General features: G+C 34.8%; 2 long non-coding RNA genes across 2 annotated transcripts; both read left to right on the top strand.

Annotated features, from left to right (window-relative positions):
* The first annotated feature begins 219 nt into the window (after positions 1-219).
* Positions 220-806, top strand: LOC144360996 (uncharacterized). The gene is made up of 2 exons (XR_013422331.2): positions 220-358; positions 734-806. It is a non-coding gene; the product is annotated as an uncharacterized LOC144360996 (long non-coding RNA).
* Positions 807-10,894: 10,088 nt separating this feature from the next.
* Positions 10,895-11,815, top strand: LOC144360994 (uncharacterized). Its single transcript, XR_013422329.2, has 2 exons — positions 10,895-11,141; positions 11,355-11,815. It is a non-coding gene; the product is annotated as an uncharacterized LOC144360994 (long non-coding RNA).
* Positions 11,816-13,777: the final 1,962 nt, after the last annotated feature.

A 13,777-nucleotide genomic window follows, 5' to 3' on the forward strand; every position in this document is an offset into this window, starting at 1 on the left:
TTGTTACAACGGATCTTCACAATTAAGGAACCAGAATTTTATGGCCAAATTTCTGCTTTATTATTTTACTTAGTCATTGTCACTGAAATTTTATCTTAGGCTCTATAGCCCTATCTTATATTTCACATAAATATGCTATTCGTTAGCTGACGGTATAGCGCCATCTTTAGTTCGAGTTGAATTTATTACTTTGTTTAAGAGGCAGCAGATAACGAACACACAGGCGCAATCTACTGCCTGAGAGCTGGTAGAATTATTGACCTAATACTTTTATGTCGAATCGTGTTCAATGAACATATAAACTTCTGAAATACGACTATACTGAGGTCGATTGTGCTCGAGAAGATCTACAAATACGGTATGAAACATTTGATTGCGTTTTTGAGTGATAAGTCATGTATTTGCGTTAGGGCATGAAATGTCTATTTACCGATGATGCATTAACATGTGCTTTTAAAACCCTGTTCAATTAGTACTTTAATGTGATGATTTCACATCATTTTAACTCATGATATTTCACAGATTACGCATGCCTAATGATTTCTAAGTGATTATTTGATATTTAGTGATAGGTTTCTTGCCCTTATTTTTGCTGCATTGCGTAAGTTGCTTCGCCACTAGATGGCGTTGTCAGTCTACCACTCATAGCATTGTCAATTTATAATGCCATAGCGTGTTAGTGTTGAGATGAGACATGATATTTATTCTTTCTTTTATTTATTTGCTATTTCAGTCAATCGTTCATCATTTGCAAAGTTTGGTCGTACTGAGCTATACTAGAAGGAAATAAATTGTCATCAATCGTTTCATTTGTTTTATTATTGTGAGGAGGACGCATTGACGACAGAGTGACCCAGCTAATCGCAATATGCATCTATAGACATTTTCATGAGTTACTAGTATGAGACACAGGGCTCTGGAATACAGGTTTATAGACGCTACACTCACTGTAATTATTATAGATTAACGTTTATGTTTAAAAATTATCTCTGGGGTGGTTATTCATTTGACAAAGAAGGGCAGGGCTCCAGAAGGAGTACCTACACTTTATGCAATTTTTTTTTTAAATTATGCTAATTTATTCATGACGTAGCAGTTTCTGTGCTCATGAATATTCATTAATTTGTGGGTCAATACATTTTAAGAGGGGTGATATATTATTTTTGGGGGAAGAGTTAGAAAGGGGGATTAGTAATCCTTAGGGGGTCAATACAAAAGAAGGGACCCATTTGGAGAGCAGCCATGCTCCTCGTGTCTGTTGTTGCACGTGACGTACAGCTGTCAACTGTGTTCGTTCTTCGACCACTTCGACTGGCTTCCATGTGGGGTAGTATTCTTGTGTTCTGTTTTTTCTGACTTGAGTTTTATGTTTATGTTTTTAACGTCTTTCATGTCTTTTGTAGGAGTGTCCAATCCGTGATTCGAACTTGCGATCTTTGAGTTCCCAGCGCACTGTCTTGTCCACTGTACCACGAGTGTCTTCACACAAGAGATAGGATTTAAGTCCTATTCATAGGAGCACTGTCTTCACTAGCATTCAAAAATCTAACTAAACATACTGGATTCGAATCAGCGATCGCTCACATTGCTGACATAGTACAAATCAACTGAGCTATGTGGGTAGTCATGCAAATTGAATAATTTGTTGTCATATTTAGCTTTATTGCCAAATAGTATTTGCAAGAAAAATATGGGCAGGCATGGGAATTGAACCCGGGTCCTCCTGATCACTATGTAGACAACTGAACCACAAGACCACAATTGATTGACTGGATGTGTTTGCATTTGATAAGACTATATAGTGTGTATATATATAGAAATACAACATATTTCTATTATTGAGTTACAATTGTCCAAAAAATTGCCAATTTTGTGTTTTTACTTGTGTAAACTATATGCATGCCATAACCCGTTAGTGTACATCTTGCCAATTGGGTGTTTGCCATTTGCGTTGCCCATACCTGACCCGACCCTAACCCTAATGCCAAGACACGTTACTGTTAATAATTCCGTTGCCCATACCTGACCCGACCCTAACCCTAATGCCAATACACGTTCCTGTTTATAATTGCTCAATAATGATACTCTGTTGTGCACTGTCTGCGGGTAAGTTGCATTGATTTCAACTGATTAAACAAGTCGCATTTCCACTATTAACAAATGGATAAATTGTGACAATAAATGTGTGGACAAATATTTGAGATTAATTTTGGTGTAGACAACTCTTGTTTAATTAATTCCCACAATTACAAGTTGTTAAATTGAGAGAATAAATGTGCGGACAAATATTTTAGACTTATTTTGGTGTAGACAACTCTCGTTTAATTAATTCCCACAATTACAAGTTGTTAAATTGAGAGAATAAATGTGCGGACAAATATTTTAGACTTATTTTGGTGTAGACAACTCTCGTTTAATTAATTCCCACAATTACAAGTTGTTAAATTGAGAGTATAAATGTGCGGACAAATATTTTAGACTTATTTTGGTGTAGACAGCTCTCGTTTAATTATTTTACACCATTACAAGTTGTTAAATTGAGAGAATAAATGTGCGAACAAATATTTTAGACTTATTTTGGTGTAGACAGCTCTCGTTTAATTATTTTACACCATTACAAGTTGTTAAATTGGGAGAATAAATGTGCGGACAAATATTTTAGACTTATTTTGGTGTAGACAACTCTCGTTTAATTAATTCCCACAATTACAAGTTGTTAAATTGAGAGTATAAATGTGCGGACAAATATTTTAGACTTATTTTGGTGTAGACAGCTCTCGTTTAATTATTTTACACCATTACAAGTTGTTAAATTGAGAGAATAAATGTGCGAACAAATATTTTAGACTTATTTTGGTGTAGACAGCTCTCGTTTAATTATTTTACACCATTACAAGTTGTTAAATTGGGAGAATAAATGTGCGGACAAATATTTTAGACTTATTTTGATGTAGACAGCTCTCGTTTAATTATTTTACACCATTACAAGTTGTTAAATTGAGAGAATAAATGTATGGACTAATATTTGAGACTTATTTTGGTGTAAACAACTCGCGTTTGATTAATTCCCACAATTATAAGTTGTTAAATTGAGAGACTAAATGTGTGGACAAATATTTTAGACTTATTTTGGTGTAGACAGTTCTCGTTTAATTATTTTACACCATTAAAAGTTGTTAAATTGAGAGAATAAATGTATGGACTAATATTTGAGACTTATTTTGGTGTAGACAACTCGCGTTTGATTAATTCTCACAATTACAAGTTGTTAAATTGAGAGATTAAATGTGTGGACAAATATTTTAGACTTATTTTGGTGTAGACAACTCTCCTTTGATTAATTCCAACAATTACAAGTTCTTAAATTGGACAAATATTGACCATTATATTTGTTAGTAAATACCTGTTGTTTCATTAATTTCCACCTCTACAAGGTTGTTAAATTGAGAGAATAAATGTGTCGACAAATATTTGATACTTATTTAGGTGTAAGAACTCGTGTTTGACCAACTTCTACTATTGAAAGTTGTTAAAATAATGAAATAAATATACTGGTATCATTAGATATTTGATTTAATTGTGAAACTTTCTAACAAAATGTTAACTGCTGGCTTCGAACCCTCAGTCAACAATTCCGCAGACACAGTATAAATTCCACAACACCACAGAAGATATTCGTCTGTTGCCTGAATTGTTTTCGTAATATAGGGAACGCGGCCATCGACACTTTAACAAAACTTACCTTGACTTGGGTCTTGTTTATTTCTTGTCACAATCTGGAAACTGTTGAACAAATTGCGCGTCGTCCAGTTTAAGACGTTAGTTATTTTATTATTTATTCTTTCAGTTTTGTATGGTGGAGTTTTGTAAGGTTTATTATTTTTTCGCGACGTTCTTTGCTTACTTGTTTACGGTTTGAGAGATTTCAGTTCATTTGATTTACGTTTTTACGGTAGCTCTGAGCGAGACTCAAACCCACTGTCTTTTCAAGCTAATTTTGTTTTATTTTGATGGCACGCTTGTGTACAACGCCACAACGTTGGTCGTTAAGTGGTATTCATTTTTCTAATTACTCCAGTGTTTCGATGAGTTGAATGGAAAAGCCAAAACGATTGCTGGTTTCTGATTGCTTCGGTTCTGGTGAGTGTGTATCTAGTGTGATTCGAACGCATGTCGTTTGTATTGGGCGTTTTTTTATTTCCCATGTTGGCTACGCCTTAATATGCAACCACTTGTGTGTTTAATGATGTCTTCCTCACCCGTCAGGCCATGACCCAGTTTCAACAACACGGCCATTTTGGAACAGAGTGCGTGACCCTCGGCGTGACCCGACTGACTATTTGAGCATTCTGTTCAACTGTTAAGCTAGGATTTATTATTGTTATTATCATTATATTGTCACGTGATTTGTTTTACCTTATGTGTAATGTCTTAAGTATCTTTATTGTAATTTGTATATACCAATTCGTATATACCGAGGAAACGACCCCGATTGAAGGTCATGTATTTTGTGGCGTCACCAATTCGTGTGTAGGTAATGCTTCTAGATCCGTGCCCAAAGAAGTTCCACACATACATATTGTATAGAATGATTGTCCATCTAAAAGATGGGGTGAAAAACAATACGAGGGTGAGTAGTTAAGGTCGTACTATAGGGACAACCATGAGGACGCTGTTCATATTGGGATGCGATGACGTCATACGGGGATGGATGGCGTCACAATGGATACGTGCATAGATGAGCATAAATAATGACGTCACAATGGGAATTCGTGGATAAATTAGCATAAATGACCGTCCCGTGAATACATTTACATACATAAAATACATTTGAATACGAGGTCGTAACGAGGTCATCGTGAATACATTTGCATAAATTACCATCAATTTTTTTTAATTATTTTTTAATTGGATGTTTTAATTATTTTTTAATTGGACGAGCATGGATGTCACAAAAGATTTTCAGAATGTATCGTAGAGGGCGCTATCAGTCAATTCACTGATTTAAACCACAGTCACTCTACTAGGACGGTTAGGAAGCGCCGAGTCGTTCTATTGTACCTACCCTTGTGAGGTGTTAACGAGCTAAGAAGTCATTAGCATTAAACGGGCGACGGAAAACACGGGATAAATCATGAGACAGTGCGAGAGTTGCGTCATTTTTCCCACAAAGCATTGCAATACATGGCACTTTGACCTTTCAACAAAGAGCAGTCTCAAATGCGGAAATGAACATGCTTTGTATATACACGTTTTTCCCGAGAAAATCTTGCTGTCTTGTATGGCATTCTGAAATTATAAATAATTAATAGAATACTATATTAGTGAATTTCCCCAAAATAATCGCCCCTGTCTCGACTGAATCAAAAAACAGTGCGAACATGTTGAACTAATTCGTTCATAAAATTGTTGCAAAGCAAAGTACCGATACGGCTGAACGGGATTTGTATCAGTCGTTAGATAAAGAGAATAGAGGGATATGAAAGCACGACAATCAAAAATATCTTTTGTCCGATTACCTCCTATGAAAACTATGCAATAAAGCAACACGGCGACCACCTCCATAGACGACGAAAAAATGCAAAACTTCGCCATAAAGTAACTCTAAAAACACACAAAAAATATGAGAATGGACAAAGGAATATTGTAAAGGTTTGCAGACATCAATGTTTTTAGCGATAAAATTGTTTCAAACTGAGTGAAGGGTTTATTTTACGGACTGAAAGACTGTTAGAGATCAAGACAAAGAGACTGTCAACAAAACACCGTTTTTCTCGAGTAAAGCAAGATTGCAAAAGAATGCTCATCTGAAAAATACAATATCACTCCTAGTTACAGTTCAGTTGAGATTGTAGTTTGATGTAAAAATAAAGCACAATTTAAAAAAGTTCACGGTCTTCATGAGCAACATCAAACGCAATAAATAATGGTGAAAAATAGCACCTTCCGATGACAAATATGTCATAGTTTTGAGACAAGCGTAGGTTCTCAGAAGCTTCTCGTTCACACCTTTAACCAATAGCGCTTCCTAACTGTCCTAGTAGAGTGACTCCTAGTACAGTGACTGTGCTTAAATTATTTTTATCGATTAGCCTTTGCTAAAATACTACCATCATTTTCCACATCATTAAAAAAAACATGGCCCGCAGCGGAGGGATTTTAAATAAAACACATTCAATCCCGCTTTTTTCAGATTCGATAACGCAAGACATCCTGCCAAAATCTCGTAATGACGCGTTCTCCGTGTCAATGTTACGATTATACTCAAAATTGACTCTATGGGGGATAAACACGGGGTCAACTTGATTCAGTCAACATGAATCTGACCCAGGCAGTATGATGGTTCCTTTCCATCATCTATTCATTTGTCTGAAAAGACACGCCCCCAGAGTGTAATGGCATTCTACAGCCACGACTATCGAAGTGCTACAATTGATTTACTCATTACAGTAGCTCTATGAAATGGTCCATACAACCATGGATTTGTATGAGTGAGTGAACTTTATACCCGTTAATTTGGATTAGCGCTTTCTTCGCATCACTTTTCTCATCACAGTGACGTCTTGTATGGTTATATAGTATCTTCACATACGTGCTAAAGATTCCAGACCTGACACCATTCAGCCACTCTGATCGTTTCTGTATCATCGATATTTCAGTGTACCGCTCGAACGCAATGCGTCAATCAATAGTTTATTTTTGAAGGTTTATTTTACATTGACTGCAAAAGCGACCGAAAATCAAAACTATTCAGTTCATCTTCACTAATGAAATGGCAGTACTCAGCAAACTATCATTCGTCGTTTTTTAGCTCCGCTGTCGACTTTGTCGAGCGGAGCTTATCATATAAGTGATTGTCCGTCGTCGTCCGTGTCAATGTTTTACTTTTTTGACTTCTTCTTGAAAACTACAAGCCTGAATGCTTTGATACTTGGTGTATATGTACCTTGGGTAGACCTCTCTCAGATTTGTTCATTTTGTAATGATATCTTTAATTCTCTAATTTTGGTGAATATTTTTGTCATTTTTAGTAAAAAGTGATATTTTCGACTTCTTTTGTTAAAAACCGAAAGTTCAATTGCTTTGATATTACATACATAGGTACTACAAGTGGACCTGTCTCAGATTTGTTCATTTTGTAATGATATCTTTAATTCTCTAATTTTGGTAAATATTTTTGTCATTTTTGGTAAAAAGTGATATTTTCAACTTCTTGTTAAAAACCGCAAGTCCAATTGCTTTGATAATTACATACATAGGTACTACAAGTGGACCTGTCTCAGATTTGTTCATTTTGTAATGATATCTTTAATTCTCTAATTTTGGTAAATATTTTTGTCATTTTTAGTAAAAAGTGATATTTTCGACTTCTTGTTAAAAACCGCAAGTTCAATTGCTTTGATATTACATATATAGGTACTACATGTGGACCTGTCTCAGATTTGTTCATTTTGTAATGATATCTTTAATTCTCTAATTTTGGTAAATATTTTTGTCATTTTTAGTAAAAAGTGATATTTTCGACTTCTTGTTAAAAACCGCAAGTTCAATTGCTTTGATATTACATATATAGGTACTACATGTGGACCTCTCTCAGATTTGTTCATTTTGTAATGATATCTTCAATTCTCTAATTTTGGTAAATATTTTTGTCATTTTTGGTAAAAAGTGATATTTTCAACTTCTTGTTAAAAACCGCAAGTCCAATTGCTTTTATATTACATACATAGGTACTACATGTGGACCTCTCTCAGATTTGTTCATTTTGTAATGATATCTTTAATTTTGGTGAATATTTTTGTCATTTTTGGTAAAAAGTGAGATTTTCGACTTCTTGTTAAAAACCGCAAGTCTGATTGCTTTTATATTACATATATAGGTATTACATGTGGACCTTGTTAATTTCGTGGTGATATCTTCAATTAGTTAATTTTGATGATTATTTTTGTCAATTTTGGTGAAAAGTGATATTTTTGAATTCTTGTTGAAAACAGCAAGGTCCTTTGCTTTGATACTATACATATTGTTCATTTTCTAATGATATTTTCAGTTCTTTAATTGAAATGTGCATTGCTAACAGCGGAGCTATCTCAGCCGACAGGCTGCTTGTTTAAACATGATTTCGAATATCCACGATTTCGCAATTCTAGTAAAGGAAGGACAAACGTTTGCATGTTCAAATGACAAGAGACTGACCCCGCTTGAATGTGCAACAGAATGTATTAAATACAATCATATTCACTCTTTTGCGTTTTTAGTTTTGACCCATTTGAAGGACTCACTACGACCGTACACAACATGGCTTGTTCTCCTTCCAATGCGTGCATACGCAACACTATCTGTGACCACTGAGCTTGTCAGATATTTACAAAGCATGATGGGATAACCGAGGTGGTAAACTGACCATGATGTCAATATTCAACTACCTAATTTGCACAATAATAATACGGTCGCAGTGAGTTGAATTGAAAAGCCTGTTTCAAGTTGTGTACATAGAGGAATAGATTATTTTACATTATATTAGACATAATCGCAATCAAGAAGCAGATCTTTCTCATCGATAAAAGAGCTACTTATAAATAGATTGCCGACCTCGTTAATATCCTATGTGTTTACCATGTTGTAAGGACAATTTGATTCATGGCTTTATTCAATACAGGATCGCGATCAGACCGCATTACAATAATATCACGCATCGTGCGTTACTTCAATAATAACACCCAGCTGATTTGAGGACTATATAGTTGTCTTCAATTATTGTTTCAAAGGCGAATCTCTTTCACGTACACACTATAAACATTACAATCGGTAACATCGGTGTAAAAGTATTTATTTCAAGAGCAAGTCAACACTGTTCATAATGTAAGAATCGACAAAAAATGGCAAAATAAAAGAAATATCTAATCATTCGAACTACAACGTGCATACATACATACAGTATTCTGAGGATCGTCGATTGATATTACGCCATATTGCAAATGATACTATTATCAATGGAAGTGTTGACGTACCGTGCATGCACGCATTCCTCGTCCACCGATGTCTTAGTCACCTTAAAGAGTTGGTGTACGAGAGTGTAAACAACGGTCAGGATATTATAATTGTATAATGGAATCTGCCTAATGGATAAGCGAGTGCTCCCTGTACATTTTGGCAATATTTGAAACTTACCGCATTTTATTAAACATGAATTAGCATACAAAGTGTATGGTATTATTACTGGTCGATGTTCGTCGTTGAAAAGACTCTGTATGCAATGCATACGTGTTTACCGTACTGTTTACTACGCACCATCTCTATAATATTGAACAATTACGATTTCCTGACCCGCTTCCCGTTTGCTTATTGAATCTACAATGATAATAATAAAATGTCACTCATTCTCTCCAGTATAAATAGTTATTTTAAATTATTGGTGTCCTATTTTTCGACAGTCACCTTTTCTGAAAATCGTTGATGACCGACATGTCGTCACATCAGTCTGAATTTGTCAATGGTATACGAACAGTATATTGTATGTACAGTGATTAAGTAGTTCGATAGTAAAAAATGGTAAGATTAGTATTAAAGTATGTATAATTTCGAAATTTAGATAATTTTGTCTTAGAAATATGGAGATGTCTAGTAATGCTGTTCTGAGGTTTTGCGTGAGACACAAATTCAAAGGGTTGAACATTATTTTAATGCACGAATATCTACTCAATGATTTTTAAAACTCGGAAAATCAATTCATTCATAAAAAGTGTTCTAAACAGTTTCCAATCGTAAAGTAATTAACATATATACTAAAATTATGTCCTTTATCTTGTGGGTCTCCAGAAATGTTGTGCTGACGTTCACATGATCTTGCAATGACCGTAGTTTGGGTATTATGTCAGGATTGTTCTTGTTGGAATTCATCAATCGGTTGTTTTGTTGAGACGTACCGTTTGTGAATGGATGTCTCGATGATGATTGGCTAGATTTCCCGTTTCAAGTGTTCAATTTGGCGAGCTAGTAACTTCAATTGTCTCTCTGTAGCTGAGCCAAGCCCGTTACCTCGAACAGGAGATCGCCTATGATGTTTCGTTTTTGTCATTGATTATGGAAATTCGAATCTGGTGGTGAGATTATTTGAGTGATTTCTTTTGCCAGGCTGCGAAGGATGTCAGCGTAATTTGCGAAGAATCATAGTGCTCCATCTAATTTGGTTTCGAGCCATTGGAAGAGAAACTCGTTTTTTGGTGCATCGGCTATAGCCCTTTGTGCTTCGAGACTGGTTCTGTCCTTCAAATGGGTCAAAACTAAAAACGCAAAATAGTGAACAGTTGATGGATAGGAACCATCATACTGCCTGGGTCAGATTGATGTTGACTGAATCAAGTTGACCCTGTGTTTATCCCCCATAGAGTCAATTTTGAGTATAATCGTAACATTGACACGGAGAACGCATCATTACGAGATTTTGGCAGGATGTCTTGCATTATCGAATCTGAAAAAAAGCGGGATTGAATGTGTTTTAATTACAATCCCTCCGCTGCGGGCCATGTTTTTTTTAATGATGTGGAAAATGACGATAGTATTTTAGCAAAGGCTAATCGATAAAAATAATTTAAGCACAGTCACTCTACTAGGACGGTTAGGAAGCGCCATTGGTTAAAGGTGTGAACGAGCAGCTTCTGAGAACCTATGCTTGTCTCAAAACTATGACGTATTTGTCATCGGAAGGCACTATTTCTCACCATTATTTATTGCGTTCCATGTTGCTCATGAAGACCGTGAACTTTTTTAAATTGGGCTTTATTTTTACATCAAACTACAATGTCAACTGAACTGTAACTAGGAGTGATATTGTATTTTTCAGATGAGCATTCTTTTGCAATCTTGAAGATGCTTTACTCGAGAAAAACGGTGTTTTGTTGACAATCATCGAATACTTTGATTTCAAGCCATGTGTTGCCAATACGTCCTGTATGACTCGTTGTGGCCATGAGATGAACTTTTCACGAAGGTCAAACTTGGTTTTACCACCTTTGAATCTTTCGCAAGAAGCGAGGACATATCTTCTTCACCAAGGGAAAAACGAAAATCGCTACGTTACACGGTAAACTCATTCTGTGTGATGATTATGTATGTCGAAAGTTATTCTGTGAAACGATCAGGTAATTATAAATTTTAACTCATAGTAGCATAGTCCGCCATGTTTTTGAAAAACAAGCTGTACGTCGATCAACCTACTTTGTATTTTAGCGGATTGATGACCGCAGTTTTACGGGGTGACTCATACTTTTAAATTTTCAACACATAACTTATACTTTCTTTATATAACTATAGGTTTTTAATATTATTCTCTCTCTCTTTTTCTTGTACGACAGATGAGCGATTCTGATTATAGTGATGGAATAAAAAAAAGTGTACAGACTGCTTGACTCATTGATACGAAGTAAGAAATGTAAAAATAAACAACATTTGTATAAATAGAATGAATTATTTTTTATTGATCACTGTTTACTATTATTGACTTTTCTCGTTTCTGTGTTTTAATCGAATCGTTTATGTACTCGTATTTTTTGTGACGTTAAAAATAAATTTAACCACGCCGCACATTTACATGTATGTACGTATTTTTCGAGGTGTTAACAAAGAAATATTTAATCATCCTAAACATTTATACACTACACAACTATTTTCCTTACTCGCATCGTATGTCTTTTTTGTGATGTTAAAAAAATACTCAACCATGCCATACAATGTAAATATATACTCCATGTCAATATTTCATTCTTGTTTACTTCTTTTGTGCAATAAATGTAATAAACTCTGTTAGTTTTTAAAATGACGTGTATTATTAGTGTGTGTGTGTGTGTGTGAGCGCCATCTACGATACATTTTGAAAATCTTTCGTGACGTCCACGCTCGTCCAATTAAAAAATAATTAAAACATCCAATTAAAAAAATAATAAAAAAAAATGATGGTAATTTATGCAAATGTATTCACGATGACCTCGTTACGACCTCGTATTCAAATCTATTTTATGTATGTAAATGTATTCACAATATCCATTGTGACGTCATCATTAAAATTAACCCTCTTACGGCCATGGGCGCTCATTTATGCTAATTTATGTACGAATTCCCATTATTTATGCTCATGTATGCATGTATCCCATTGTGACGTCATCCATCCTCGTATGACGTCATAGCATCACAATATGAACAGCGCCCTCATGGTCGTCCCTATAGTAGACCTTAACTACTCGGGTGTCCACGTGTTTTAAAGTGTTCTTTTTCTTAGTTGCATTTCACATCCCATGTGTGACATTATTATTGAACAACACATCACATACAAACCATCAAACCTTTGTAAACAAGTGATCAAGATAGTGTTGCAGACTCACAGGAAAGAAATAATTTCTCTAAGGGTTATTTGAATTTGACTTCCCCCATTAACCAACTGTAAACTGCGGAGATATAATCATTCATTCATTTTTCATTTATATAGATACAACCCTCAGATAAAAAGATCCATTATTGTTTTGAGATATTATTTTGTATACAAAATCGCGTTTTAGAATTAAATTGAATTGTCAGTATTTATGAGTGCGTTTGGGTGTTTTTATTAGTTTATTGCACTTGCTATTCAAATTAGCAGTGTGAAACCAACACTGAATGTAAAAAAGGAAAACATCCCCAAAATATCCAAGTGGCAACGAATCTGCACTCAGACATTTGAGAAGTATTTTGTGAACGGCGATGAATGAAATCATATACTGTTTTTGTTTCAAAGTGGGTATGTTGAATATATTTTCCAGATTACACATCCCGACAAATGACCATGAATCATTCAAAAGCCAAACAAGATTCCAGTTTATATAAATGGGTTGTTGTCATTGGATGTATGTACATACAAGCTGTATTTGCGGGTAGCATCAGTGCTTCAACCATGTTTCTAGTATTATTCGCAGAATATTTCCAAAAAAGTGTTGGCGAAACATTCGCAGTATCATCACTCCAGTTTTTAGTTCGTACTTTGACAGGTGAGATGATTATTTCGATTTGAATTTTGTAATTTTTCAACTACACTGTATATGCCAGTTATATATTGTTAGCGGCTTTGGTATACGATTTTTGCATGTTAATAATTTAAGACAATCGTATATAGGTTATGGATCAACATGTATTCGCAGCTTGATGAAACCAGTTCATATTGGCCAATATAAACGGATTTTCATCGACAACATAGCAGAAACAAAAGCACGAGTGCATGTGTTTCGAACAAGTACATCTACATCCATCGCTCAGGTTGGCAGTAATCAGCATTTTATCCAATATATAAATATATGTGCATTGGAAATATATATGTGCATTGCAAATTTAAATTATTGGATAACAATCCAATACACATTACTTTCTGTCTACTATCCATCTATTGTAGCCCCCTTTATTGGTGGTTTAACTAGGCGGTTTGGATGTCGTCCAATGGTAATAGCTGCAGGAATTATATCAACTATTGCAGTCATATTGACCTCCTTTGCAACCAGCTTAGTGTGGGTATATATTACGTATGGCGTGATGTTAGGTATGAAACAGTATAGGAAAATATTTATTCGTTAACAGAAAGAGAAATAACTAAATTTATTTATTTAAGAATGTTTATATCTTATCGGATATGGGGTGCCGTTTGTGCATTTATTTATATAGCGTTTTTTATGGATTTAAGCTTATTATGTATACAATTCTGTGATTTTTCATTATTACTAAATAATGATATTTTAAATCAATTATATAGAAATCATGA

The sequence above is a fragment of the Saccoglossus kowalevskii genome, chromosome 11, assembly GCF_978046115.1.
Source record: "Saccoglossus kowalevskii chromosome 11, keSacKowa6.1, whole genome shotgun sequence".
Lineage (NCBI taxonomy): Eukaryota > Metazoa > Hemichordata > Enteropneusta > Harrimaniidae > Saccoglossus > Saccoglossus kowalevskii.